The sequence below is a fragment of the Schistocerca nitens genome, chromosome 1 (genome assembly GCF_023898315.1).
Source record: "Schistocerca nitens isolate TAMUIC-IGC-003100 chromosome 1, iqSchNite1.1, whole genome shotgun sequence".
NCBI classification, from domain to species: Eukaryota; Metazoa; Arthropoda; class Insecta; order Orthoptera; family Acrididae; genus Schistocerca; species Schistocerca nitens.
Genome location: NC_064614.1, coordinates 835,524,747 through 835,530,765, shown reverse-complemented (window position 1 = coordinate 835,530,765; position 6,019 = coordinate 835,524,747).

The window sequence follows — 6,019 nt, the reverse complement described above, 5'->3', positions numbered from 1 at the left end:
GGCGCGAGAAGGAAAATAAACTTCTTACCCCGTTTAATCTTCTGTAACACTTCACTAACACTTTCACTAATGTAACAACACTTACATTATATTTATACCAACTGGAAACGTTTACCAATATGTTTAATTCACTGCTTACTTACGATAAGCGCGCGTGAAATCAGGCCTATGATTCGTGCTACATATAATGTATATAATGCAGAGTTATAACATCATATTGTTTGTGAGTGCACTTTTGTCTATTGTACAAATAATAATAATAGTGGCATTGTTTATATTATATTTATTAACGTCTAGTAATGTTTTATTAGCATAGAGAATAGGTTGTCTATCTACTGTTGTAAGTTATTAGTTTCAATGCTGGCTGGCTTCAGTTTTTGTTCCTCTTGTAAATCAGGAAGTCGTATCACTTTTTAACAGTTGATGAAGGTGTATTAGGAAAATTAGTTAGTAGCCCACAACATTTTCAGTACGTCTCGGAATTAAAATATTTCCAACACTTCAGTATCTCCCTTATCCACAGCGCAATCCACATGAAAGCAGAACTTTACACATTTACAAATGTCGTAACTTCGAGGTTAACTTACCCTGTAGCACAGAAAAGACGTAACCTAAAGTTATAATGTTGTTTTGAATGTCGTGTTCACCTCGTTTTGTGAACCAAAGGATCGCTCAAGTCGATGTACGGATCTTTTTGTCTTCGACAAAAGTCTTTACTGAAGTTGGCTGTGGTATTACTCTGTAGCAGAAATCAAAGAATCGAAGTAATTTTTTGTGTCAAATAACATCAATACATAAAAGTTAAAACATACAACTTCTGTTTAATGCCAATTCACACTGGCCATCACGTCATTGTGTATTGATACTGTCCGTAACGTCACGTCACAAATCAATGCCAATCACATGATTGTCCTCAATTTCTTTTTTTTTTCGCTCGCGGAAATTGCGATCTTTACAAATCGATTTTCAACTGTTTTTATGTGAGCACTGCACTTATACAACGTGGCAGTTTAAATGTAAATGGATGCTGGAGTCCACATTTCCACGAAAATGACAGTGGTATATAAGAGAAGGAAGGCAGAAAAGCGAATCAACACACACAGTGTGTGTCCGAAAAATATCATTACGTGAAACTTCAAAGACTACTCAACGAACTTGAAGAGCCGGAATCTGTATATTTTAAAAAGTTAGTTTTTTCATTTGTTCCGTCAAATTGGATAAGGAACACAGTGTCACGAGCTGCCATCACATTTTGTGAAAAACTGGTTTGTTTAAGGTTAAGTTTCGTGGCTCGTCCTGTGCTCAGTTTTGTAGTCTTATCTCCCTCAATACCTCTCACATCAAGATATACAGGGTGGTCCCGAATTCATGGTACAAACTTTAATGGTAGGTACAGGACATTGTAACAAGGATTTATTGTATAGGAATGTATAGTCGCAGGTGACGCGGTGAGGCGTAAACAGGGGAAAGAGAAATGGAGTGATCGGTTGGTGTCACTGCCGGTAGAGGGCAGTAGATGATGTATCGCAGTAGGGACAAGCGCCATTCACAATTGTGCTGCCGTAGACGATGGGTGACTTTACGTATGCAGAAAAAGCAGACATGCATTACATGTACGGCCGTGCAAATGGTAACGCCAGAGCTGCGTTACGAATGTATCGCGCGGAGTATCCTAATCGACGAATGCCGGATCATAGCATTTTTCAACGGTTACATCGTCAACTTTGTGAAACAGGTACGTTCGACGTCAACAGACATGACGCTGGTCGATTAAGAGCTGTACGGCGTACGCACTCCACGACTGGAAGAACGCATCTTGAACATAGTGGCTGATAGACCCGAGTCAAGCACAAGAACTGTTGCGCGTGACGTACATGTGAGTCATCAGACTGTATGCAGAGTGTTAAATGAAAATCGCTTACACCCCTTCCATTTTCAAAAAGTACAAGCATTGAATCCGGCAGATTATCCTCTTCGCGTTAACTTCTGCCAGTGGTTGTTGCAGCAATGTGCGTTGCAGCCGGATTTCGTAGGTCATGTGCTATTTACAGATGAAGCGACATTTTCACGCGAGGGTGTCTTTAATGCGCACAATTCCCATGTGTGGGCAACAGATAATCCACATGCAACGCGTCCACATGCGTATCAACAACGTTTCGGTATTAATGTGTGGGCTGGTATTGTGAACGACTTTTTGATTGGGCCATACTTACTACCCACGCGACTCTGTGGCGAAAGCTATCTTATTTTTCTGCAAGAAGTGTTACCAGAACTGCTGCAAGATGTTCCGCTCGCCATTCGTAACCGCATGTGGTTTCAGCACGATGGAGCGCCAGCACACTTCAGCACTGCTGTACGGAATTACCTGAATGCCACGTTTGGTGCTAGATGGATTGGGCGTGGTGGACCAGTCCCTTGGCCACCCCGATCTCCTGATTTCTCTTGCCTCGATTACTTTTTATGGGGACATCTTAAGAGCCTTGTTTATGAGACTCCAGTTGACGCAGATGAGGATCTCGTTGCTCGCATATCTGTAGCTGCTGCAGGTGTGCGTGAAATACCAGGCATCTTTGAACGTGTACGCCAATCGCTGCACCGACGCTGTCAAGCATGTATCGCTCATGGTGGACGCAATTTTGAACACTTACTGTAAACATGACACTTGTCAACAACGATTTCAATAAAATCTTTCGTTTTCCTTTCGGCCGTTATTTCCCCTGTTTACGCCTCACCGCGTCACCTGGGACTATACATTCCTATACAATATATCCTTGTTACAATGTCCTGCACCTACCATTAAAGTTTGTACCATGAATTCGGGACCACCCTGTATAGATTTTCTTTCCATCTTGTGACTTTTAATAGTCCAAGTGCGTTATTTGTACTGGTGTTAGCTAGTGAAACCATGACCCACAGATGCTTGCAAAACTGTTTCAAGCAATCCAGAGAGCTGTTTGACAACAAATAAGCCTGCCACAAACATACATTTTAACAAACAACTTGCGGTGTCCGAAGGTTTCAGCTCATTTCTGTATGAAAAGCTACTAATGTCTGACAACAAACAAACAAATTCCACCTACTTTTTCAGTTCAAGCTGCAGCAATATTGCATTACTTTTCATTGTAAAATATTAAATACAGTACCAGTACGTATAAAAACCCACTTTATTAATGTAGTAGAGGGCAGGTAATTTAGTACGCTTGTTGTACAATTCAGACTGTGGCCTTACTGCTTCAATTAATCTTTAGTTATGTATTATAAATTTTAACAAAAGAAATAATGAAATGAAAAAATTTAAAACAAAAAAACTCACATCAGCAATAAAAAAAACAAAATATAATATGGAGATATGCGCATGCTCATGCATCGGGAGGAAATGAGGTTGGGGGATCACGAGATTAACAACAGATGGTTGAAATCGGCTGTCAAAACTTTCTTCTAAATCTGTACTCTGCAAAACATTGTCAGGTGCATGGCAGACAGTATGTCCCATTGTACCATTTATTAGGGTTTCTTCCTGTTCCATTCACATCTGGAGTGCAGGAAGAATGATCGACTGAATGCTTCTGTCCATGCAATAATTATTCTAATCTTATCCTCATAATCCCTTTGTGAGTGATACATAGTGGATTGTAATATATTCCTACAGCAATCATTTAAATCCGGTTCTTGAAACTCTGTTGGACTTTTCGGATAGTTTACTTCTGTCTTCGAATGTCTGCCAGTTCAGTTCCTTCAGTATTTCTCTGTCACGGATCAAACAAACCTGTAATCATTCGTGCTACCCATCTCTGTGCAAGTTCAATGTTAGTCCTGTGTGGTTCGGGTCCTATACAATTCAGCAATATTTTAGAAGTGGTCACACAGGTGATATATAAGCTCTCTCCTTTGTAGACTGATTGCACTTCCTCAGTATTCTACCAATAAACCCTGCTTTACCCACGACAAAACCTATGTTATCATTCCAGTTTATATCCCCACAAAGTGTTACACCCACATATTTGTGCGAGTTGGCTGAGTCCAACAGTGACTCATTGATACTGTGATCAGGGTACAAGTTGCCTTTTTCTTTTCTTTTTCACTCATTCGAAATCTTATCAAGATCTTACTGTATATTTATGCAGCCTCTTTTGGACAGTACTGCATTATAGATAACTGCATCATCTGCAGAAAGCTCAATTTTACTATTGTCTGCAAGGTAATTAACAGCAAGGATCCCAACACACTTCGCTGGGACACACTGAAGCTAATTCTACATCTGCTAACTCTCCATCCTAGATAACATACTGCTTCCTCCCTAAAAAAAAAAAAAATCCTCAATCCAGTCATAAATTTCACTTGATACCCTGGATGATAGTACTTTTGACAGTAAGTGGTGTGGTACTGAATCAATTGCTTTTTGGGAATCAAGAAATACTGCATCTGCTCGACTGTATTGATCCCGACAAAACCTTGATTGTGCTGTGATGGGACAGGACGGCCAATGTGGGTACCACTTTTGAAATGCATTGTAGAATGTGATGGCCAGTGTGAATTGACCTTTAAATGTTAATTTTTATATTTTTATGGAAAACTATTGTTTGGAGTTTTCTTTTTAAGTTATTATATGTTTCTTTGATACTGGATGACTAATTATTTTTAATTTTTTTAAAATAATCTGCTGCATAAGTAGTTTTTAATTTGACATTAAGCATGTAAATGAGAACAGTATATGTGAAGGCTCACATGCAACAGGAATTAGAGGTAGTTAGACATACGGGGTCATTCCATTTCAGAAATTCGATATTCCTAGATCCACAGCGTCAAAAATACCTAATTTCAAGCATTATCTCTCACCCCTGACAATGCAGTAGAAGACAGCCTCCACTTAATGACAGAGAGCAATTGTGTTTGCATAAAATTGTCAGTGCTAACAGACCAAGCAACACTGCTTGAAATAACTGCAGAAATAAATATGAGACATATGAAGAACGTATCTGTTAGGATGGTGTGGTGAAATTTGGCATTAATGGGCTATGGCAGTAGACGACTGACCCAAGTGCCTTTGTTAATAGCATTACATCGCCTTCAGCATCTCTCGTGGACTCATGACCATATCTGTTGGACCCTGGTCAGATGAATCCCCAATTTCAATTGGTAAGAGCTGATGGTAAGATTTATGGGATCCCACATAGCCATGGATCCCAGTTGTCAACAAGGCACTCTGCAAGCTGGTGGTAGCTCCACAATGGTGTGGGCTGATCATTGACTGGAAATGTTTATGCTTGGTTACTTGCTGAGACCATTTGCAGCCATTCGTGGACTTAATATTCACAAACTATGGAACTTCCATGGATGACAATGTGACATGTCGCCAGGCCTCAATTGTTTGCGATAAGTTTGAAGAACATTCTGGATAAATTGAGCAAATGATCTGGCCACCCCCACAGCCTGACATGAATTCCAAAGAACATTTATGGGACATAATCCCACACAAGCAACACTTTCACAATTATGGACAGTTTTAAAGGGGAAGCATGGCTCAATATTTCTGCAGGGGACTTCCAACGATTGTTGAGTCCATGCCATGTCGAGTTGCTGCACTACACTGGGCAAAAGGAGGGGCAACAAAGTATTAGGAAGTGTGCAATGATTTTTGTCACCTCTGTATATTTTGACAGTTATACAGATTTCCTGACTATAGCAAGCTGGTTGATGGATGTAGTAATTAGCATAGATGAAGAGAGAATTGCACTGTATAGAGTAGTATGGGCAGCTGGAGCAAACCGTCTTTGGACTACTGTACAGCAATAATTAAACTTCAGTTCACAATGAAGTCTTCTGCAAAGTAAAAGGGTAATAAGACGAGGACAACTAAAAACTAAATAATTACTCCCTCCCTAAATTACTAATGTGTGTCTATTGTAACATGATCAATCCCCCATAAACTTAGTAGTATGATTTCACAGCTGACAGTTTGTCAAAGGAATGATAAAACTATTTTGGTACATATAAATGAGTCCATTCAACATAAAAATCA